The 23,960-nt window shown below is 46.6% G+C and overlaps 5 non-coding genes across 5 annotated transcripts; 1 reads left to right on the top strand and 4 right to left on the bottom strand.

Moving 5' to 3' along the window:
* Positions 1 to 12,508: 12,508 nt before the first annotated feature.
* Positions 12,509 to 12,581, bottom strand: Trnav-cac (transfer RNA valine (anticodon CAC)). The gene has a single exon. It is a non-coding gene; the product is annotated as a tRNA-Val (tRNA).
* A 4,770-nt stretch (positions 12,582 to 17,351) lies between these two features.
* Positions 17,352 to 17,423, bottom strand: Trnae-cuc (transfer RNA glutamic acid (anticodon CUC)). Its single transcript has one exon. It is a non-coding gene; the product is annotated as a tRNA-Glu (tRNA).
* A 261-nt stretch (positions 17,424 to 17,684) lies between these two features.
* Trnag-ucc (transfer RNA glycine (anticodon UCC)) lies at positions 17,685 to 17,756 on the bottom strand. The gene has a single exon. It is a non-coding gene; the product is annotated as a tRNA-Gly (tRNA).
* Positions 17,757 to 18,182: 426 nt separating this feature from the next.
* On the bottom strand, positions 18,183 to 18,254 carry Trnad-guc (transfer RNA aspartic acid (anticodon GUC)). The gene has a single exon. It is a non-coding gene; the product is annotated as a tRNA-Asp (tRNA).
* Positions 18,255 to 18,722: 468 nt separating this feature from the next.
* Trnal-cag (transfer RNA leucine (anticodon CAG)) lies at positions 18,723 to 18,805 on the top strand. Its single transcript has one exon. It is a non-coding gene; the product is annotated as a tRNA-Leu (tRNA).
* Positions 18,806 to 23,960: the final 5,155 nt, after the last annotated feature.

Genomic DNA, 23,960 nt, shown 5'->3' on the forward strand with positions numbered 1-23,960 from the left:
CGGGGGGAGGGCAAGATCTTTTTCTTTAGGGTTGTAGCCAGCCACTGGTAGGTTGCCCATATTCCTGTAAACAGCCTCCGGCTCATGCAAGCAACTCTGAGCTCAGTAGGCCATCCACACACTTACACGCACACCAGGGCATGGCGGTGCCTTTAATCCCAGCACTTAGGAGGCAGAGGCAGATGTATCTCTGTGAATCTGAGGTCAGCCAGGTCTACAGAGGAAGTTCCAGGCCAGCCAGGGCCACATAGTGAGACCTTATTTCAACAAACAACAAACGTCCACATAACATGGGAGGGGGACTTGTTGGGGAGCAGAGGAGGTTCATTGGGAGTTGGGGATAAGAGAGGATAAGAGGGTAAATATGATCAGAATAGATACATGTATGAAAATGACACAATGAAACCCATTACTATATAATTAATAGATGCAGGTTTAAAAACAAGTGTCGAGGGGCAGAAGGGAGCTGGAAAGATGGCTCAGTGATTAAGAGTTCATGCTGCTCTGCAGTGGACCCAAGTTCAGTTTCCCAGCACCCATGGCTTGTACATTCTTTTGCTCGTTCGTTCGTTTTTTTTTTGTTGTTTTTTGTTTTTTTTTTTTGAACATGTAGTTTTGGAGCCTGTCCTGGAACTCGCTCTGTAGACCAGGCTGGCCTCAAACTCACAGACATCCGCCTGACTCTGCCTCCTGAGTGCTGGGATTAAAGGCGTGCGCCACCGCTGTCCACACCCATGGCTTTGTACCTACCTATAACTACAGCTACGTGGACTCTGACATCCTCTTCTGACACAGCCACCCCAACCCATACATATGATTAAAAATAAAATCTTTTATTTATTTATTTATTTTTTAAAGAAAGCACGCTGCATGTGGTAGCTCACACCTACAATCCCAGCATTTGGGATGCTGAAGCAAGAGGATTGTTACAAGTTTGAAGCTAGCTTGGGTTACTTGAGACTCTGCCCTCAAAATTCGGGGGAGATAATTGTTAGTTCTTTCTTGCCCTAAGATCTTTATCCCATCTAACACACCCTGCATAAGGACACTCCTGACCCTTCTAGATAACCGGGTAAGAACAGCCCTTGTTAGAGGCTGTCACAGTTGGCTGCTGGATAGTGTGACATAGGAAAGGAGACCCATGTGCTTTGTCCCTGTGATTCTCATTACTCTCTAGCGTGATGGAGGAGACGAGTTATTTTAGGACCGAGGACTGTCTCTGCCCTAGAACATCCATTTTGTCCCTAAGAGGCAAAGTGACAGTTCTGCACCCGTGGTTTCCCTGGGAATTTCTGTCTTCTTTACCTGCTGTTAAGGCAGTTTTCCTTGGCTCTGTGGACAGTGTGTAAACATGGAGCTAAGCGAGGACAGCCACCAGTGTCCACCCTGGAGCCAACTTATCCGGGCGAAATTCTGGCTGTGCTTGGAATCTGAGGCCTTAGGGAAGTTCATCTGCGCAGGCCTCAACAACCTCGCATGGAAAATGAACACTGTCCTGGCTCTGAGCATTAACTATGCGTAACATACCGTGGTACGCATTTGCTACAAAGAGGGATTGATAATTTTAACATTGTTATTAAGAGTGCCCAGAGGGATGGATGTGGCGGTGCACAGCTTTAATCATACGGGGGGGGGGGGGGGGGGAGTCAGGTGGATCTCTGTGAGTTTGTGGTCAACCTGGTCTACAGAGTGAGTTTCAAGCCAGCCATGGTTACACAGTGAGACCCCGTCTCAAAACAAACCACAGCAAAGAGATACCCAGAGGGACCGGCAAGATGGTTCAGTGGGTAAAAATACTTTCAAACAAGTCTGATGACCTGAGTTTGATTCCAGAACCCACATGAAAAAGCCAGCTTCATCTGGAGCCACCATGCTCTTCCACTTCGATGGGAGTTCCAGACAGGCAGAAACACGGAGTGGAGGGGAGAACCAGCTCGCGAGTGTTCCTCCATTCCCCACATGCTCCGTGGCACGCGAGTGCGAATGCGTAAGCACACACACACACACACACACACACACACACACACATCCATCCACACACAAGTGCACATGCACACACACACAGACCTGTTCCTGTTATGTCAAACAGAAAAGGGTGGGGCCCTAGAACGTTACAGGTGTATTTAACATTCTCCAAGGTAAGAAGCAAAACCTCCTGCTGCAAAAAAACCTTGGGCCGCAAAGGACAGAGGAATCTGGAGGGCCAAGCACAATCACAAGGAGAAATTTTACTTTTCTCCTTCAACATCTCTTTCTCTCTTCACTACAGACGTTGATCACGTCAGCCAGTGTGCGCCCAGGCTGAGAACCACTGTCCAGAGATGAGGCGAGTTATTCTCAGAGAGTCCGACAGTGTAATAGGAGAGAACAGAAAGGACAGAAACGACTCTGGTCAATGAAGGGGCTGGGATGTGGCTCTACTTGGTAGAGTGTCTGCCGCACAAGCAGGCAGCCTGGGCTAGATTCCCAGCACTGCATAAATCAGGCGATGCCTGTAACCCGGTGCTTGGGAGGTGAGGCAGGAGGATCAGAAGTTCAAGGTCATCCTCAGTTGTCTGATAATAAATAATAATAGAAAAATAACAAAATAAAAATGGAGACTTGCTTTGCTTTGAATGAATGGGTCTTTTACAAAAATGTCTTAAAACCAGTCAACAGTTTTTATATAGTTTTCCAAAGAATGATCTGGACATGCGGGATGAGGGGAGGGGGGCAGACCTATAGTTTGAGCATTTGGGTTGATCAGACACGAAGATCCCAAGTCTATTTCCCTACCACACAGTTTGGATCATCTGAAGCATTATCTCTAGTGATAGTATCAGCCCTCCAAGATTTCTCTCAAGTAGTTCCAAGAAACCCGACATGCTACCCCACTGGTCCAGATGGTAAATAGGTGCTGGAGTGGAGATCTGGATTTTGTAGATTTCCCCATAAAAACTGAAGCAATTTTGTCCACAATAAGGCCAGAAATGATGCATGGCTACAAATGTGAAAGTTTCAGCTCCAAACCACCTCTAAGTTCAAAAGCTATGCTAATTTTCTTTTCTGAGACTATGGCACCCCCTAATGGAGACTGCTATTCTCAATCTGTCTCTCTCTCTCTCTCTCTCTCTCTCTCTCTCTCTCTCTCTCTCTCTCTCTCTCTCTCTCACCTATCTCTCATGTGGTGTGTGTGTGTGTGTGTGTGTGTGTGTGTGTGTGTGTGTGTGTGTGCGCGTGTGTGTGTGAAAACAGTAACAAACAAAACCAGTAGATTTTCTAGTCAAACTACCCTGGAAAAAAGGAGAGGAGATGGCACAAACTAAAAGAGTATATATTTGAGACAATATCATGTACTCAGACTGATCTTGAACTTCTCCTGGAGCAGAGCCTAGCCTTGAATTCCAGGTCCTCTTGCCTCCATCTCCAGCAATGGGGGTGGATTCCAAGTGTGCGCTGTGGCACACTCAGTTGAGAGGAAGAATTTTTATTTATTTATTTTTTTATTTTTTTATTTTTTTAGGTTTTTCGAGACAGGGTTTCTCTGTGTAGCTTTGCGCCTTTCCTGGAACTCACTTGGTAGACCAGGCTGGCCTTGAACTCACAGAGATCCGCCTGGCTCTGCCTCCCGAGTGCTGGGATTTAAAGGCATGCGCCACCACCGCCCGGCAGAAATTTTTTTAATTGAAAAAAATTACATGAAATAGATTTTTAAAAATAGAAAATCAGCTTAACAAACCAGTCCGGGCACCAAGTGTGAACCCGTGAGTTAACATCTAAGAATCACAGACACACTGGCCTTTGAGCCCGGCCTGCTGAGCGTTCAGGCTCACGTCGGCTCTCAGAAGCGCCTTTCTCTTCTTTATCTTCAGAAACCATTTCTACCATTTTCTAAAAATTACAGAAACTGCTGGGTGTGTTGGCACACACATTTCATCTCAGCACTTGAGATTATTTTTATTGTTATTTATGTATTTTGTTATTTTTGTTTATTTTGTAAGGACCAGGGATTGAACCCAGGTGTAGTGCATGCTAGGCAGCACTCTGTCACTGAGATCAATATTTTTAACTTATTTTAGAAATTGCTTCTCCTGGGCCAGTAAGATGGCTCCCTGAAGAAAGGCACTTGCCACCAAGCCTGACGACCTGAGTTTGATCCCTGGAACCCATATGGTGGAAAGAGAGAGCTGACTCCTGTAAATTGTCCTCTTATCTCCCTCCACATACATGTGCAACACACACACACACACACACACACACACACACACACACACACACACACACACACGTATACAGTGTTCTGTCTGCACATATCCCTGCTGGCCAGAAGAGGGTGTCAGATCTCATTACAGATGGTTGTGAGCCACCATGTGGTTGCTGGGAATTGAACTCAGGACCTTTGGAAGAACAAACAGTGCTCTTAACCTCTGAGCCATCTCTCCAGCCCACACACACACACTTTTTAAAGATTGGCTTTTCCAATTATTTGGAGTGTCTCCTGCAGAGGACAAAGGGGCGTATCCGGGCGTCCTCTTGTATTGTTGTTTACCTTATTCCTTTGAGGCAGGGTCTCTTCCTGAACTCTGACCTCACGTTTTTGTGCTAGGCTGGCAGGCATTAAGCCCCCACTCTGCTATCTCTGCCCACTGGAGTACTGGGGTCATAGGTGTACATAGACCCAGCTTGTTATGGGTGCCGGGGTTTGAATTTAGGCCCTTGTGGTTTCCCAGCATGTCCTCATCCACTGAGCCACCTCTTCCAAAGCTCAGGCTAGCCTCACATTCAGTGTGTAGCTGACAAAGCCCTTGATCTTCCTGCTTCTACATCCCAAACACTGCAGGTACAGGTGTGGCCACTACACCTGGCCCTTCAACTTCTTAAACTATTCTTGAGCAGGACAAATAAAAGCAAAATGCTAAATCTATTTTATGAAGTAAGTATATCGATTTTATCGATTTCTCTATCTTAATTTGGTTTTTTGAGCCTGTTCATATCTTTTTTTTTCCCCCGAGACAGAGTTTCTCTGTGTAGCTTTGGTGCCTGTCCTGGAACTCACTCTGTAGCCCAGGCTGGCCTCAAACTCACAGAGATCCGCCTGCCTCTGCCTCCCAAGTGCTGGGATTAAAGGCGTGAGACACCACTGCCTGGCACCTGTTCATATCTTAAAAATAAAACCAAAACAAACAAACCACCCTCGATAGATGTGGTATCACACACACTTTAATTCCAGTACTGCATAGGCAGAAGCAAGAGAGTCTCTGTGAATCTGAGGCCAGCTTGGCCTACATATCACGTTCCAAGCCATCCAAAGCTATACAGTGAGACCCTATTTCAAAATAACTAATACACAAGCCACGTGGTATCTTGAACTGTTCCAGGACTTTGCCAGCAGGGAGCCCGTATAACTTTAAAAAATAAACACAAAGCCAGTCTGGTCCTCATAGCAAGTTCCAGGACAGCCAGGGTTGTACATAGAGACCCTGTCTCAAAAAACCTGAATAAAGCTGGGCAGTGGTGGCGCATGCCTTTAATCCCAGCACTGGGGAGGCAGAGCCAGGCGGATCTCTGTGAGTTCGAGGCCAGCCTGGACTACAGAGTGAGATCCAGGACAGGCGCAAAGCTACACAGAGAAACCCTGTCTCGAAAAAACCAAAAAAAAAAAAAAAAAAAAAAGAAGAAGAAGAAGAAGGAGGTAGTGAAAGACCCTAGCCCTTCAGGCTTACACCCCCAAGCCTCAGGAAGAGAGAAACTTCAAGCACCAGGAAATGAGAAACTAAAAATCTAGTTCCAAGGGCAACCTGACTCAGCCATTAATCTCCCCTGCAACCACATAACAATGTAAAAAGATTTCTGTTAAGAGATGTGCTCAACTGTGACTGGGATAGTTGCAGGTGTTCCAGGAAGGACCACAGTGCCCTTTGTAAACTCCACTCCTGCCCTGATACCCCCCTTGAGGTTTCAGGAAGAATGTGCATGCAGATGTGACTGTACCCCCTCTGTGATCACCCTGTGATCAGGCCATGAAATTGTATGGGAATTGTAATCTTATGGCTTTTGTGGGTTTTTCCTTTAAAAGCACCCATGTGGCTACAGTAAGATGCGACTCTTGCTCTTGGGAGCAGAGTTTGCCCTTCTGTACAGAAGCCAATAAAATCCTCGTGCTGTTGCATCAGCTGGACTGGAGTCTGGGTTCTTGGGGCGCCCCCTTGAGACCCTAAACTTTGGGGTCCAACAGTAGAGGTGGGGATGTCTCAAGTTCCAGGCTTGGGCTATGTAGCTAAACTCTGTTTAAAGAACAAAAAGGGTAGAGGGGTACAGTGGGGTTGGCTTTTCTCTGCCCCCAAATAAAAATCACTGGGAAGACAGAGAGGCTCGAGGTTGATGATACCTCGGGGGCTGGAATCATCTGGAACTGCTCATTCATGTGAGTGACTTATGCTGGTTATAATGTGCGTTGCATTGGTAAGTTGTCTTGCATTTTTGAGCTCACGAGGAAGCTGGCTCTGGAAGCGGGGTCGTCCCTTGCCCCCATTTCAGACCCCAGCATGCTTGTCTCACAGCATGTGACACACAGCGTCCTCCCAGCCCCCTTGTCTATGAAGGGGAAGAACAGGGTGTGGCTGCATCTTAGCTGAGGTTGTAAGCAGGATCTCGAACACGTGGCTTCTCAGAAAGTACCTTTTTTTAAAAAAAAAATTGATTTTATTTAGCTATTTTACCGTCAGGGCGTTGTACTTCTCATGGCCAGGATGGTGGATTCTAAGTGCATCCCAAGAGAACTAAGAGGAAGATGTGTCACTTTGTCTAATAAAACCAGTGTCGTTTCCTCCTTAGTCAGTTTCTCCCAAGGAGGTACAGACTCCTTTGCTCAAGTGAGTAGACAGAAATAGCCAAGATACAACGTAACGACTGGAAGTTATTCAGTGACTACAGTTGAATGTCCAGTCTTTCTCTTTTGAGAAGCCTGTATCCAAGCTCAGGTTTGTAAGCTGTGTCCTGTCTTTTTCCGAAGCTCCTCCTCTGTGCATCCTTCAACGGCTGTACTTGAGTCTGTATTAAACAAGGTGGTGTCTCTACCTAGAATCACTACCAGCACTCAGGAGATGCAGGCAGGAGGATAAACATCAATATCTGCCATCTCTCCAGCTCCTGAAGGACTTTTCAAACAGAGATTTTAAACACGAAGATTAAGAGAAAGAGAGACGGGAAAGAATAAGACATACTTAAGTGTTCGTATGGGCTCCTCCAGGAAGAGTCACAAATAAGTGTCTTGACATAAGCCATATATACCTGAGGTTATATCTCAAACGGTTGCTTAGGAACAGTTGCTTAGGTTGTTCTAGAGGAGCCGTCAGGGTTTCTGGTGAGAGTCCTGGAACACTGTCTCTCCACAGATGGGAAGAGTCATAATGCCTTAAGTAAATGTTTCGAATTGTGTTTGCAGTACTTTTTTTTTAAAAGACAGATTCTCTCTATTATGTAGCTCCTACCATCCTGAAACTCACCAGAACTTACAGAGGTCCACTTGCCTCTGCCCCCTGAATGCTGAGATCAAAGGCATGCGCTACCATGGCCGGTCCTACAGTTCTTGATTCTCAATTGGAATCTTCAGTTCTTCAGCCTGACTCTTTCCCATATGCCCACAAATGTCCCTGTCTTCCTATCCTCTTGGCACACAGACCTCTGGATTTCCTCACTCTCACCTCTCTGTGGAAACAAGGTCTCTCTAGTCCTGGCTATGTAGCCCAGGTTGGCCTGGAATTCTCAGATATCCACCTGCCTCTGCCTCCCGAGAGCTGGGATTCAAAGTGTGCACCATTGGCTCTGTAGAACAGATTTTAAATCAGGGGTCCTCAACCTTGCTACTGCTGAGACCCTTTAATACAGTCCCTCATGTTGTGGTGTCCCCCAGCCATGAAATTATTTTCATTGCTACCCCATAATCGTAATTTTGTTACTGTTATGAATTGTAATATAAATATCTGGTGTGCAGGATATCTGATATATGACCCCAGTGAAAGGGTCGTTTCACCCCTAAAGGGGTCTCAACCTCTAGGTTGAGAACTGAAAACAATTTGACACTCCAGTGTAAAAGGAATTTGTGGACATCAGTGTAAATGGCCAGGGTTTGGATCTAGGCCATCACTTAATGGAATGGGATCACAGTATGTCTATAACTGTTCTTGATGTATAACTTTTTTTTTTTTTTTTTTTTTTTTTTTTTTTGGTTTTTGGTTTTTTGAGACAGGGGTTCTCTGTGTAGCTTTGCAGCCTGTCCTGAAACTCACTCTGTAGACCAGGCTGTCCTCGAACTCACAGGCATCCACCTTCCTCTGCCTCCCAAGCGCTGGGATTAAAGGTGTGCGCCACCACTGCCCGGCGATGTATAACATTTTAATGATAGTGGTTATCTCCTAAAATGATTACAAGGATTTGATGGCACTGTAAATTAGTCTGATACAAAGTAAATGGAAAACGAACAAAGTGATTTCAAAGATCTCATTAGTAAATTAAAGATTCTGAAAGTTCTGGCGTGATGACTCACGCCTCTAATCCCAGAGGCAGAGGCAGGCAGATCTCTGAGTTCAAGGACAGCCTGGTTTACAGAGCACAGAGAAATCCTGTCTCAAAATACAAAAATGTTTACAAAAAAAAAAAAAAAACCAAAACAAACAAACAAACAAACAAAAAACCCAAAACCCAAACCAAAACCAAACCCTTGAAAGTTACTTAATGAAAGATAATCTTCCAAAGTTAACTCTTCAACTGTTGAGCCCGACGGGGTGGGGGTGGGGTGCACCACTGCAATTACAACACTCAGGCTAAGGCAGGTTGATTTCTGAGTTCGAGGCCAGCCTGGTCTTCAGGGCTAAGCAAATAAAACCTTGTCTGCGGTGGGGCTGGGGGTGGGGCGATTAGGCAGAAGTGACGGGAACTCAGTTGGAACGAAAGTGCCCATTTCCCTTGCGAAGGCTTGAGGTTCTCCTGGTCACTGCCCCGGCCACAGAGAGGGCTGGAGGTGCCCTTTCTCTGCTCCGCTCTCCTCCCGCAAGTGTGTGGCTCCCGAGAGTCACATCCGGTCCCCACTGTCCAGAAATGAGCTCAACCCCCAACCCCCCTCCCTTCCCGTGACTCACGCTGGACTACCCGGAAAGCTCTTTGGGGACCGTGGGACCGGGCAGGAAGGCGGGGCGGCCAGGGGATGAGGCGGGGCAGTCTGCGCCCCGGAGAAGAAACCGGAAACTGGGGATGGGCCAAGTGGTCTGCAAGGCCTCAGGTCCGCAGTTCTGTCTCATGCTTTCTAGAAATGTATTGCAACCCAGGCCAGCCCCAGACTTGTCTGGGACGCCACCACACACGACATCCCTCTGTTTTCGGTTGGCCTCCGTTGTTAACTAGTTGTTACAACCGCTAACTTGCTTTCCTCCTGGTAGATGGGCCTATCTGCAAATACCAGCCTCAAGAAATCTTCCACCTCCAAGTCTGTGCTCCATGCTGTGTGTATTATCACATTGTCTGTTAATATAAGAAAATACCATAATGGGTGCAAAACGAAGTTTATTTAACTCTCATTTGGAGGCCAAAGGTCCAATATCAAGTGCTATCATGTGTTAGTTCTCTGGTGAGGATCTCATGGTGAAGAGAGGAGACAGATGGAGAGATCCAGTGATCAGGAAGCCCAGAGAACTGAGGGGCCAGACTTAAAAAATAAAACAAAACCAAACAACAAAAACAACTTTATCTCAAGAGCTACATTGATGATGAAGGCAACTCCAATGATCTGAGCACCTTCTACTGCTGTGTGTGTGTGTGTGTGTGTGTGTGTGTGTGTGTGTGTGTGTTTGTGTGTGTGTGTGTGTGTCTTGGGCGCACACACTTTTGTGCGGGAATGCAGTTGTGATGCATGGATTAACTTACTTATTGGACCCTACTTTTTTTTTTATTTTTAATTTATTTTTATGTGTGTGGGTGCTTTGCCTGCATGCATATGTCTACACACCAAGCTGCTGGGTGTCTGGTGCTCAGGGAAGCCGGAAGAGGGCGTGGGATCCTCTGGAGGAGGAGTTCTTAACCGCTGAGCTGTGTCTCCAGCCCCATCAGGGCTATTTCTTACAGCTTCTACCACCTCAGTACAGCCACAACGGGGGCCAAGCTTCTAGCACACAGACATTTGGGGGGACACGCTTAAACCATATCCAGCCCATGAGGCAGCATATTCACGGCTCAACACATGGATACATTGGGGAGTGTGTGTGTTATTTTGCCCAACACGATGGGTCAAGGTCAGGGTTCGGTTAGAGGTTAGTGTATGATTTAGGGTCAAGGTCAAATTGCAGCTCAGTCCTCATCCACCCTTAATGGAACTTGTGTGTGGGGGGGGTGATGAGCGGACTCAGAATGCCAGCACAGTGGTGAGCTCTTTCCTTCTGATTCCCAGGACGTGGTTTTCACTCTGTGTTCCGGAGTGTTTTGCCCTGAAAGTGAGAGCAGACCATCGCATACTTTGCATTAGATAAATAATTTTTTTTTAAAGATATACAAAACAAAAACTCAGGTGGCTGAGGCAGGAGTATCACCTTGAGTTCAAGGCCAGTATGGACTACAGTATGAGACCCTGAGTTCGGTATCATTCTTCAGTTTTGGATGAGTGAATTTTTAAGTCTATATGGAGCAAAAGTAAAAATTATCCAGGCAGAGTAGCATACACCTTTATTCCCAACAGTAGGGAGGCAGAAGTAAGCAGATCTCTGTGAATTTGAGGTCTTCTTGGCGTACATAAGGAGTTCCAGGCCAGCCAGAGCTACATAGTGAGGACTTGTCTTTAAAAAAAAGAAGAAAGAAAGAAAGAAAGAAAGAAAAAAGAAAGAAAGAAAGGGGGGAAGCTATATTAAGAGCACTGTTTGCCTGGTTGCTCTTTCATGGGACTGGGTTCTGTTCCCAGCACCCACATGGCAGCTCCAATGTCTGTAACTCCAGTTTCAGAGGATCCAATGCCTTCTTCTGGCCTCTGAGGGCACTGTATTATTGCATGTAGTGCACAGACGTATATGCAGGCAAAACACCTATTAAAATGCACTAAAAATAAATAAAAGAGGCCAGGCAGCTATGGCACACACCTTTAATCCCAGCACTCGGGAGGCAGAGGCAGGCGGATCTCTGTGAGTCCTACAGAGCGAGATCCAGGACAGGCACCAAAGCGACACAGAGAAACCTTGTCTCGAAAAACCAACCAACCAACCAACCAAATAAATAAATGGGACCAGGGAGGTCTGGTTGAGGCAGCCAGAGTTCCCAGTCCAAAGTCGGAAGCAGGCTGTCCCGAGTTCCAAAGGAAGAACAAAGAGCATGCAGCAGAGAGTCACCCGGATGCTTGCTGAAGCTGACATGCTGGAGCTCCAGCTGACAGTTCTGGCTTTCTCAGTGAGGGCTGGGAATCCGAACTCGGGGTTTCAGGCCTACAAGCAAGCACGTTATCGACTGCGGTCTCTCTCTAGCCATGGGGATTATTTTTTCCATAAACATTGTAATTATTTTGAGATAGAGTTTCTCTGTGTAGTCGTGGTTGTCCTGGAACTCGCTCTAGAACTCAGAGGTCCGCTTACCTCTGTCTCCCGAGTGCTGGGATTAAGGGCATGCGACACCACTGCTCAGCTCCTTAAACTTATTTTTCTCTGTGTGTATGTATACCACCCACCTGCAGGACGGAGGTGTCAAGTCCTCAGGAACCGGGGTTCCGGGTGGTTATGGCCCACCTGGGTCCTCCGCAAGACCTCTCGACAGCTGACCCAATTATTTTCCTTCTGGCCCTAGAAAATCATTTTTTTTTAGAAAATAATTTTTTAATGAAAATAAAATATATTCTTTCAAACTGATCTAAAAATCAAGGACCTTAAGATTCCTCGTGGAAAGAGACTGTAGAGAGGGAGAGAGGAAGAATAATTTTCAAGTCCAAGGACGGACGGTGACATCTTAAACCACGCACAGCAGAGGCATGTGTAAATAACAGAGATGGGAGCGTCTCTGCTACAGGAAGGTTAATGATGCCGCATTATAAAGCGAGATTTAAAAAAGATCACGGGGGAGGGGGTTTGGATGTCAGTACAGGTTATCAGCACTGGAGGAGGGGGCATGAGGCAATCCCCGCTGAAGAGATCAGAGCCCTTCCGGGGGCAGAAGTCAGAACTGACGACTCCACCCACGCACTGAGCAGCCGTTTCTAGCTCTCAGGGTGTCCACAGTGCCTTCTGGAAGACGCGATCCAGAAGCTGAAGGGCAACACAAGAACCTGCGGGTCTCTCGCTGCAGAAACAAAATCCACCCTAAGTGTCACTGCCCTAGGAGGAACGGTTCATCGCCACCACTCTGCCCTCGCTCGTGTAATTGTAACTGCGATGTTCCAGTCCTCGTAGGAACCAGGAGACGTGGGATTTCACTGTGAATTGGTTAGATCCTTCAGTGGGTTCTCACTTTAAATTCTTTCGATCCTTCTTTAGGGGTGAAAAAACGAAAATGAAAAACACAAAGCTGCTGTTTCCGCCCGGTTTCGAACCGGGGACCTTTCGCGTGTGAGGCGAACGTGATAACCACTACACTACGGAAACTAGCTGCTTACTGACTTCTTGTAAGCATGTTACATTTGGAGTAACTTTATTGTTTTCTGGCTCTCGCTCTTAAATTCAGCCCAGTCAATCAGGCAGGTTCCACTCTGAGGTTAGATGACTTTCACCCGTGGAGGTACGATGGTACCGCCGAAGAAAACGGCCAGCAAGACTACGGCCAGGACCCCGAGGCCATGGGAAGAGCTCCAGGCTTCCGTAAACACGCATAGTTTTCCAGATCCTGAGGATCTGGAAATGCCTGGCCCATGAGTCTAGGGCACCCCCTGGCGCCCAGCATCTGCTGTGCCGCGGGATTAGAGGAAAATGGAGCAGACATCAGGCAGGAAGCCACTTAGGTGAGGGCCTTGGCAAGCTCAGGCCAGAAACAATGAAAATGCATCTTACGTTTGTCCTGAACCTAAGTAGAAAACGTTTTCAGGCTTTTTAGTTTAGCTCTTTTTTTTTTTTTTTAAATGAGTCAAAATGTATCTTTATTCATTTCTGGCATTTGAAATACTCTTCGATGACATTCTTGGCATTAGTACTTAACCACTGCACAGCTGCATCCCACTGGCCGCTTTATAGGGTTTCCCTCTGGGTCGGTTTCGCAGAGGCCTGCCCATTCCCCTAGGTTTTTTTTTTTTTTTTTTACCCATCAACCTTCGGTTGATTCGGTACTCAGCCCTAAGGTCTCCCTCCAATTTACAGGCTCTTCACACTTGGGTGCAAACTCCAAGGCCGGACTTGGTGCTTAAAGAATTTGAATTTTACCTGTTATCTGTATTATGTAATTACAGCATTTAATGCCTACAGAGTGTTCACTTTTCCCCAGTTGTTATCCTGTGTTCTCTTGACCTACCTTTTTGTTTTGTTTTGAAGCAGGATCTCTCCATGTTGCCCTGGCTGCCCTGAAACTTGATAGATAGAGACTACGCCTGCCTTTGCCTCCCAGGAGGTGAGATTAGAGATGTCTCTAACCTCCTAGGTTTGTTTTTATGTTACAGTGTAAATACTTGTAAAAATTAGCTCAAGCCAGCCATAGCAGAAGACATTTGTAATCTTAGCACTCAGGAATTCTAAGGCAAGAAAAGGTGAGGTTTGTGGCCAGCCTTAACTATAAGCCAAGCCCTTTCAAAAAAACAAACAAGAGGTCAGGCTCCTTTGCCAAGTCTTTACTCTGGAGGAAGAGGCCAGTGGATCTCTGTGAGTTCAAGGTGGACCTGCCTGTTTGGAACTAAAGGTATTCACCACCATACCCAACCGGTCATGACCTTTTGTCAGAACATGATGGGTATAGAGTGGGAACAGCTATCCCTGATGGTCTAGTAGCTAGAATTTGGTGCTTTCACCACTGAGGGATAGGTTCCATTTCCAGTCAGGGAATTTTGTTCAAACTCATTCTTAACCCACTTTTTTGGGAACATTTACACTTTAGAAATCAACATAGAGGCAGGTGGTGGTAGTGCATACCTTTAATCTCAGCACCCAGGAGGCAGAGACAGGCAGATCTTTCTACAGAACAAGTTCCAGGACAGCCAGAGCTACACAGAGAAACCCTGTCTTGATAAACGAACAAACAGAAAAAAAAAAAAAAAAAAAGGAATTCATATAGAAAGATTGGATTAACATACATAGTGTTAATAGGATAGAGGTCCTCCTTCCCTCCCTTTTGTGTATTTACTCCCTGTTCATTGGGCCCCCAAGAGCAGGTGTCGTCCAGGGGTTTGGACTGCACAGGGAATGTCACCGGTTCCCCTGCTGTCTCTACTTGGATGGTTCTTCTCAGGGAGCCCAATTATCAGGACACTTAACTTCTTTACATATTTTAGAAATGGAGTCATTCTCAATTCGTTTGATCGGGTGGGGCGGCAGAAGAATGAGGACACACTTCTGTCCATAATAAACTTTATATGTGAAATGAGCTAAACTGAGTTCAGCAAAGTAGGCTCTGAGATCACCAGGGTCCGTGGCAACAGTGACAGCTTCACCCATAGTCATGTGCTCTTCCGGATGTTTGAAAGGTGGACCAGGCTTTGACAAGTAGAGCAGAGGATTGGGGAGTACTTGTCCACAGTTGTAATATTGACTAGATGTAAAAACAAGATTTCCTAACCAAGAATTAAGCCCAGGCCAGGGTGGTGACTGTAATGAACCTGAGTCACTAGACCACCAGGAAGGCATAATGAATATTTTCACATAGTGCACTCTGGGAAAACTTTGCAGGACTAGTTTGAATATTTGTGTTTGCTTGTTTGTTAGTTTTCCTGAGATGAGGTCTCGTGTAATCTAGGCTGGCATCCACTTGAACTCCTGATCCTACTGCCTCTGCATCCCAAGTGCTGGGATTGCAGATGTGGGCTGTGGTGCCCCTTTTTGAGTATGTTCTAGTAGCTTTTAGATATGCCTGAATATTTGGGAGAGGGTGTTTGTGTCTCTGGTACATTGGCTGCCTCTTGGGTCAGACATAGGTGGAGGTTTCATTGACGGAAAATGTGGAACAAGAATATTACAAATCACACTAGGGAAGAGAAGAGTCCTTCTTGCAGTACGTCTGTCTGTCTGCACTGTTCCTTTGGGGCCCCATTTTCTTATGAAGGGCCCTGTGCTGTGTGAAATGTGTCAGGATTTTGTGCATTCCCACAGTTGATCCATTTGATGACAGGTTAGCTCCCAACCCCCAGTGGGACTCTAAGAGGTTAGAGGCTGCGCTTTGGCTGTCCCTAAGTCCTTCCAAATTGGCCAAAAATCAATCTTTTTTATTTCCCCTGGTTTTAATGTCTGCTGTGAAAAATTAATGGAGTTAGCAGAACATGGTAGCCAGCACTTAAGAGACAAGAAGCAAGGGGCAGGATAATTGCCTCAAGCTTGAAGCCAGCCAGGACTTCACAATGAGTGTGGGTGAGGGAATAAGAGAGAGTAATAGTGAAGATGAATACTAACCAAGTAATAGATATGTGAATATATATTACTATATATTATATAATAAATTATGAGTATATATTATATAATACTATATATATTATATAATATTACATATTATATAATAAAATATGACAGAATGCTGTGAGGGCTATTCTTGGTTGTCAACTTAACTATATTTAGAATTCACTAAAAGGATTCTCAAAGAATTAATTATGGTGATATTTTATTTGTATTAAAATGTTATTTGTATGCTAATAAATAAAGTTGCCCTGGGGTCAGAGCTATTAGCAAGCCATAGGAAAGCAGGGCAGTGGTGGTGTACGCTTGTAGTCCCAGCACTTGGTAGGCAGAGCTAGGTAAGTCTCTGTGTGTTCAGGGATATAGCCAGTATTGGATACACATACCTTTAATTTCAATACCAATCATAGAAAACCTGGAGGCCTATACAGACAGGCCGTGACGAGGAGGTCATGTGGTTGGGTTTACAACCAATGAGAAGGCAGAGCAGGAACTCTATGTAAAGACTTTAACACAGGGGTAGTTAGTTCGGAGAGGTAGGACCACCGCAGGAGGAAGGGTAAGGTTTTAGCTCTTAGCTCTGACCTCTTGGCTTTCTTCTTTGCATTGGTTCTGTGTTTCTTATTTAATAAGAAGGTTGGTTACATCTACAATTAATAAAAAGAGGCTTTTTTAAAAAGTTGTATTTATGGGGGGCCGGAGAGATGGCTCAGAGGTTAAGAGCACTGGCTGCTCTTACAGAGGTCCTGAGTTCCCAGCAACATGGCGGATCACAACCATCTATAATGAGATCTAGCACCCTCTCTGGCCTGCAGGCATATATGCAGATAGAACACTGTATACGTAATAGGTAAATAAATCAGGTAAATAAATCTGCCATGGGGGTAGGGGGTGGTGGACGCCTTTAATCTCAGCACTTAGGAGACAGAGGCAGGTGGATCTCAGTGAGTTTGAGGCCAGCCTGGTCTACAAACCGAGTTCCAAGACAGCCAGGACTGTTACACAGAGAAACCTTGTCACCAAAAACCAAAAGAAAAGAAAAGGTTTTAGTAATGGATGTAATTGTCTCTGGCTTTTAAGAGTCCCAAAGCCGCTATTTATCATTTGGAGTTCTCTTCTACTAATGGAAAATTCAGCAAAGACTTCTGACATTCTAGCCATAGTTCCCACCAATTACTCAGAGGTTCCTGACTAGAGACACTGAGGATGTCACCCCTGATGGGGTTAAATGTTCAAATGATGAAATGATCATGGGACAAGTCCGTCCTGGGCAGCTGGGTACTGTTATCACACGCTGTGTTTTCAGCCCTCTGTATTACCATCACCGAGATCCCCTGGAGTTTTGCAAAAGTTTTGCATGTTTAAGGATCAGGAGCCCGGAAGACTCAAATCAACCATCTGCCTGTCCAAGGATAGGCTTTGCGTTGCAGTATCCAAGAGGATGATGGAGAGCTCACCAGGAGCGGGTGAGGCAGTCTAGAGAGATTCTTTTCAGAACTAAGAGCCCGCAATGTCGTAAGGTGATCCTGGGCGCTCTGCGTGGCGTGTGTGTGCCGCGTGTGATGGTGGTGGTGTGTCAACTGGGCACCAAGAGAAGCAGAAAAACTGAGATGTGCAAATTGTAAACTTCCGGGCTTCGGAAAGAGTAGGAACCGGATGAGCACTGAGGGTACAGAGGGTTAGAACGGACAGGAGTGCAGAGGCGATGAGAAATGTACGGTTCATGGTGAGGTGGTGCTTAACAGCATGAGGACAACGAGAAATCTTTGAGGAAGAGGAAAACTTACTATAATGGATACTAGGAAATAGCACTTACATAGTTAAAAATAGCACTTCCCTGACCGGGAATCGAACCCGGGCCGCGGCGGTGAGAGCGCCGAATCCTAACCACTAGACCACCAGGGAGTGATAGTAGCAGGCTTCTCTTAATAGGTCCTAGCTGTGATTAGACGTTCATGACTACTTACAGATTTGACTGCTTGATAGCCAGTTATTCTTGATGACGCTGGCAATTCTCCGCTCCCCATATCCTCAAAAATGTCTCGGACCCGCTGCCTCCTTCCTTCGCTCAGTCGAGCGATCGGTCGGTCGTGCAGTCTCGGGACAAGCTGAGAGACACCAGACAGGGCCACCTTCGGCCCTGGACCTTGGCAAAATGCTGGCAGCTGCGTTGGCCGGGAATCGAACCCGGGTCAACTGCTTGGAAGGCAGCTATGCTCACCACTATACCACCAACGCTGCACCGCCGGGACGGCACCCACACGACGCCGGGGACTGACACCCGACAGTGGACAGCGGAGACGGCGATGTCGTCTACCGGCCCCCGCCCTGAGCCCTCCCCACGGGGACCGCCCCGACGTCAAAGCCAACGCCACCGCACGAGCCACCGCCAACCGGGGCTCCGCCGCTGCTCGCTGTTCCCCGCCGTCCCAGCCGCGCCTCCCGCACGCACACGCCGGGCCCTTGTGGGCGCTCTCGCCGCCTGACTGCAGCAGCAACCCGGCGCGCCGCGAGGGCCACGGGGAAGAGCGAGCGTCCGGACCGCTCGGGGCGGGTCACCACCAAGACTCGCCTGGCGCACCGGGGGCTCAGGACACGAGAGTAGCATGCCCCAAGGGCCAGCGCGCCAAGGCTGCTGGTCTGGCTGAAAAAAAGAAAACGCGTCTCCTCGTCGGGGAATCGAACCCCGGTCTCCCGCGTGACAGGCGGGGATACTCACCACTATACTAACGGGGAGGACCGTGACGACGCCCTCATCGCCACGCTGGGCCCTCTCCGTCGCTCCAGCCATGTCCTAAGCTCTCCCTCCCGCCACGGCCGACCTCCGCACCCAACCCCAGAGTCCCCGGGACGCCGCCACAACGGCCCTCGCACCAGGACCCGAACCCGCGGGCATTCACCCAGTAGTTGTCCTCTGCCTTCTTCTCCGGAGAAGAGGCTCCGGCTGGCAGGCATGCATTGTTGCTGCGCTGGTTCCTACACCGAAGATGGTGGGACGCGGCCCGGCTGGGGAACGACCCGAGATCCGGGAGCTTGGAGCATCGTGCCCACCTGAGCAGACTGCGGTTGCTTCTTTTCTGTGGAGAGCTCCGCAGCTTCGATCTGGAGTCCGGGTGTCCCGGCTGCCGGATCCAATCACCGAAGGATGAGCGAGCGCCTTCACGTTGTCCCTGCCAAGTGGGCTGCTGCACGCTCTAACGCGTAGTCAGGATGGCCGAGCGGTCTAAGGCGCTGCGTTCAGGTCGCAGTCTCCCCTGGAGGCGTGGGTTCGAATCCCACTCCTGACAATCTCCTTTTCTCACTTAGCTTCTTCATTGTCAGCAATTTGCTGCTTTCATGCATCTTTTCTCTTCCTGTCTAGACATAAATATCAAACTTTATATGCACCTGAACCGACCCTCTCCACTCCCCCGCCCCTAGCCCCAGTCCCCGCTCCTTTTTCTTGGGGATGCTAGGCAATCGGTGCCATTGAGGCACACCCCAGGTCCTTTTATACTCAGGCCTTACTTCCTTGTCTCTAAATGTTGTCAGCCTCACCCCTCACCCCTCACCCTCACCGTAAGTTAATATTTCTAGTTTTTCTCCTTATTGCTTCTGCATTTTCGATCATCGCTAAAAGAGTATTACACTTCATGCTGAACCTTTTTCTAGACCCTTTACAATTTTGTTTCCACATTTGGTACAGTACTTTATTCTAATTACATGTAGAACTTTTTTTCCTCCCTGCTTTCTGATACTAGTCTTTACACACTAAATTTCTGATGTGTGTACTTAGTGCTGAACTTTATTCATGTTCGGCTTGTTTGTGGGTTTTGCCCAGGGCTTGGGAATGCTGGACAAGTACTTTACGTGTTAGTTACAACCCCTGCTCCTTTCGAAGTGTTGAGATGGCGTCTCACAGAGTTGTCCAGAGTGGCCTCAAACTGTGTGGCAAAGGCTGGCGTCACACTTCAGATCCTCCTGCCTGGAACTCGGATTGAAGCCGCTCCAACTCTCCATCGTTCCCCTCCTGGGTTTCCCGCCACTCCCTTTCTCTTCCTTTCATTATCCTTTAAGTAGCACTTTTTTGGGGGGGAGGGGGGGCGGGGTTCGAGACAGGGTTTCTCTGTAGCTTTGGAGCCTGTCCTGGACTAGCTCTGTAGACCAGGCTGGCCTCGAACTCACAGAGATCCACCGGCCTCTGCCTCCCGAGTGCTGGGATTACAGGCGTGCGCCACCGCCGCCCCGCTTTTATTTATTTATTTATTTATTTTAAATGTGTGAGTGAGTGTTTGCCTGAACGTATGAGCACCATGCTGAATGCAGTGCCTTCAAGAGGCCTGAAGAGAAAATCCAAACTCCTGGACTGGAGTTACAGCAGTTGTGAGCTGCCATATGGGTTCTGGGAACCAAACTTGACTCCTCAGTAAGATGTGGCTGGGTTGATTTTGAATTTGCTGGTTAGTGGAAGACGGGCTTGAACCCCTGATTCTTCTGTCTCTACCCCGGAGTACTTAGATTGCAGGCCTGCACCACCACACCTGGTTTACATTTTATTATTGTTGGTAGTCGAAGAATTATTATTACAGATGTATGCTATGTGCACTTGTGGAGGTCAGGGGACAGCTTTGTGGAGTCAGGGATGGCGAATATTTCCTGCATGTATTTCTCCCAAGAGCAGAGCAAGATAGGTGTTGCATGAATCCTAGATGGTCTTACAATAAAAACCCGGAGCCAGATATCAGGGTGAAAGCTGAAAGATCAGAGAAACAGAGCAAGCCACAGCTACCACCTCTTGCCTCACCACCTCCTCAGCCTGATAGAGCTTCTGCAAGAGAGCGAATTCCCGTCTCCTCCCACCTCACATTCCTTTCTCTGGCAAGCCGTATCACTTCCTGTCTCAGCCTTCCAGAGTGCTGGGATTAAAAGTGTGTGCCACCACTGCCTGGCTGTTTCTCTTTTAGATTGGTTTAATCTCATGTTGCCCAGTGTGGCCTTGAACTCCGGGAAATCCAGAAGGATCTCTACCTCTGTTTCCCGAGTGCTAGGATTAAAGGTGAGTGCCATACTGCCTGACCTCTATAGCTAACTCTGTGGCTGGCTCTGTCCTCTGATCTTCAGGCAAGCTTTATTACAAACAATAGATCACCACAGGTAGGGAAGAGGCTTTTCTGTACAAGTTAGGTTGAGGATCACAAGAGTAGTCAATGGGAGAGGAGCCTTTTGAAACAGGATGCAAAGCGCAGCTCAGCCCTCAAAGGGAGTAAGAAGTTTATTCTGAACTAAATATGAACGACCATGGCTTGGGAACGTGGATTCATTTTGCCCCCAAATAACATGTTTCAGTACGGAAGCTGTTACATGAATTTTTATCATCACAGAACAAAATAAACCATTAGCTAAGGTACATTTTAAATATACTGGGGCAAACAGAGGTAGGGAGAAGCAGAGTGGGAAAACTCTACTACAGGCTTTGAATGTTCTCGGATGCCATTCTCAGTGTACGGGTTAGAAGCTAGAGATCTGTGGAGGCTTTGATGGTGCAATGGGGTTCTTAGTTACATGGGTCGGGTCAAAATTACGGCTTTAGCAAAAGCCAAAAGCAGCAGGGGAGTCAGTCTCTGATGGACCGACTGCCAAGGAGCTTTGCAGAAGCTCTTTATCGTTACATAAAAGACACTTTTAGCAAGCCATTTTTTTACGTACCCAAACTTCTTATCTCATCCAAGAGTTGTCTGAAGGAACCATTGCATTACCTAAGCAATTCTCAGCTGTAGGAGACTTCCTGGTTTGCCAGGTATGTCTCAAGACTAAGTCCTACATAGGCTCTGTAATTCCTTCAGGAAAAGCAACTCTGTAAACCTTAGATAACAGTCACTGACTATTTACAAAAGGTTTCTTCAAAGCTTAGGTGCCATCACTCCAGAATTCACGCCAGATACAAGGGCTCTGCTGGAGCTCTCACTACAATGGTGAAAAACATGTTAGGTCTGATATCGAGGTGAACATGAATGGCTATTAAGGAGACCAAAGTAGCCCCAAATACTTTGGCTCTGAGCCTGAAAACAGTCCGTCTCTCTACAGCCGTGAAGTAATCAGTCGATCAGCCTTGTAGAATCTTCGACTAATCCCATCCACCCCTTCCCATGAGAAGCAGGGATTAAAGGCATGTGCCACCTCCTCCAGCAATGATTAATTTTTTTTTTTAATCTTAAAAATCAGCAAATAGCCAGGTGGCAGTGGCGCACTCCTTTAATCTCAACACTCAGGCAGAGCCAGGCAGATCTCTGTGAGTTCGAGGCCAGCCTGGTCTACAGAGCAAGATCCAGGACAGGCACCAAAACTACACAGAGAAACCCTGTCTTGAAAAACAAACAAACAAACAAAATCAGCAAATAATGTAAGCAACTCACAAGTCTCAAGAAGTCCCTGAATCATAAAATATTCACAAGGTCCCTCTATTCCCAAGCTTATATGAGCAATAAGAACTGCTGTGGACAAAAGAGTCTCTTCAACCTATTGGGCTTCCCATAAGTCATTGCAGAGAGCTCCAGGAATTGCAACTTTCATGAGTCATCAGTCAGATTGGGGTGAGATTTGCAGTAATACAGCTGCCTCTGAGTCATCCATACCTGTAAGTAACCCCTCACCCACACTTCTATAAATAACCCCAATAAACTAATTGGTTTGCCACTGTCTGCTGAACAGAGATCAGTATAACTAAAGATGACTTTGGGAGGAGTAATTACATCTAGGCCTGTAGGTAGCCAGGTACGCAACTGAAACTGAACAGTCTGAGGGCAGAGCATCTGCAACAGCAATCCCCAAATACCATATTTTCCCCCACATCCTGGTAATGTGCCTTCTTGCTGTGCTAATGGTTGCATGGGCCTGGCTATAGGTAGTGAGACTTAACTAAGGGTATACCGTTGAGAAGTGGAGTGTCCACTTGGGGAATCTCAGAGTGGCTCTTGACTTCTATGTTATACCAAGTGGCATGCTGTCTTAGGAAGAGACACCATGACCATGGCAACTCTTATAAATGAAAACATTTAATTGGGGTGGCTCACTTATAGTTTCAGAGGTTCAGTCTATTATCATCATGATGGGGAGCATGGCTGTGTGCAGGCAGACGTGGTGATGGAGAAGGAGCTGAGAGTTCTACATCTTGATCCACAGGCAACAGGAAGTCAACTAACTATCACACTGAGGGAAGCTTGAGCAAAAGAGACCTTAAAGCCCGCCCCCACAGTGACACACTTCCTTCAACAGGGCCACACCTCCTAATAGTGCCACTCCCTGGGGGGCCATTTTCTTTCAAACCACCACACGCCTGAAACAGAACCGGTTATTAGCTTATTAAATAATGTGGCTGCTAATGCAGTAACTTGTTGAAATCATCTTACTAATAAAAAGCCTACAAAAATTATTTTCACTAAAAAAATGCAGGTAAATTATTTCTCCCACACTGTTAATTTGCAGGTCACATTCACATGTTACTCAGGATCTTTAAAAAAAAAAATCCCCATTTTAAGATTTTATAACAATATTCCATAGGTATTGCCAAAGTTATATCCTAAAATCCTATAGAGATTGCCTTTAATGCTTTTATAGATGACTTTTAAAAAGGACAAAGAGCATGTTTATACACAAATTCCACATGCTCCACAAAAAGATTGTACTCACTCTGGGCTATACAGCTAAAAATCGAAACTCTCTGTAATCAATCAGCTTTTATTAGATATTTCTCGGTCATTGGACAGTTTAACTGACTCTGCTTTTATTTAAATTTGGATGACAGCTGACTGTTGTGGGATATTTGTACACCGTGTGAAGATGTATTACTGTGACTGGTTTAATAAAGAGCTGAACAGCCAATAGCTAGGCAGGAGGTATAGGTGGGACTTCTGGGCAGAGAGAGAGGAAGTAGGACATGAATCTAGGTGCAGGTCAGACGCCAATGAGACATGGAAAGAGTCAGACATACAGAATGAAAGAAAGGTTAAAAAACCACGAGGCAAAATGTAGATTAATATAAATGGGTTAATTTAAGTTATAAGAACTAGTTAGGAACAAGCCTAAGCTGTAGGCCGAGCTTTCATAATGAATATAAGTCTCTGGGTAGTCATCTGTGAGCTGGTGGCCGACAGCAAAGCATACTCCAGTTTACTGGATGGACTAGGAAGTGTCAGAGTCTGATGGTCACAATGGATAGCTCTGGAACGCCAGTGTGCACATCCTTATCCAACATGGGTATCCTTAAAGAAGACCGATGTCCGCATTAACTGACCTCATATATAAACCACACAGGAAGGACAGAAAAACACTAAGAATGGAAAGTGTCCTAACTCGAGAGAAAAAGAATGTTGCATAAGGAATGGGAATGTAGAAAGGATATAGTAGGAGGAAATATTTAGAATGAGGTACTTGAGAATAGAGTCTAGCTGGAATGGATGGGACATG

Source organism: Peromyscus eremicus, chromosome 15 (genome assembly GCF_949786415.1).
Source record: "Peromyscus eremicus chromosome 15, PerEre_H2_v1, whole genome shotgun sequence".
Taxonomy (NCBI): Eukaryota; Metazoa; Chordata; class Mammalia; order Rodentia; family Cricetidae; genus Peromyscus; species Peromyscus eremicus.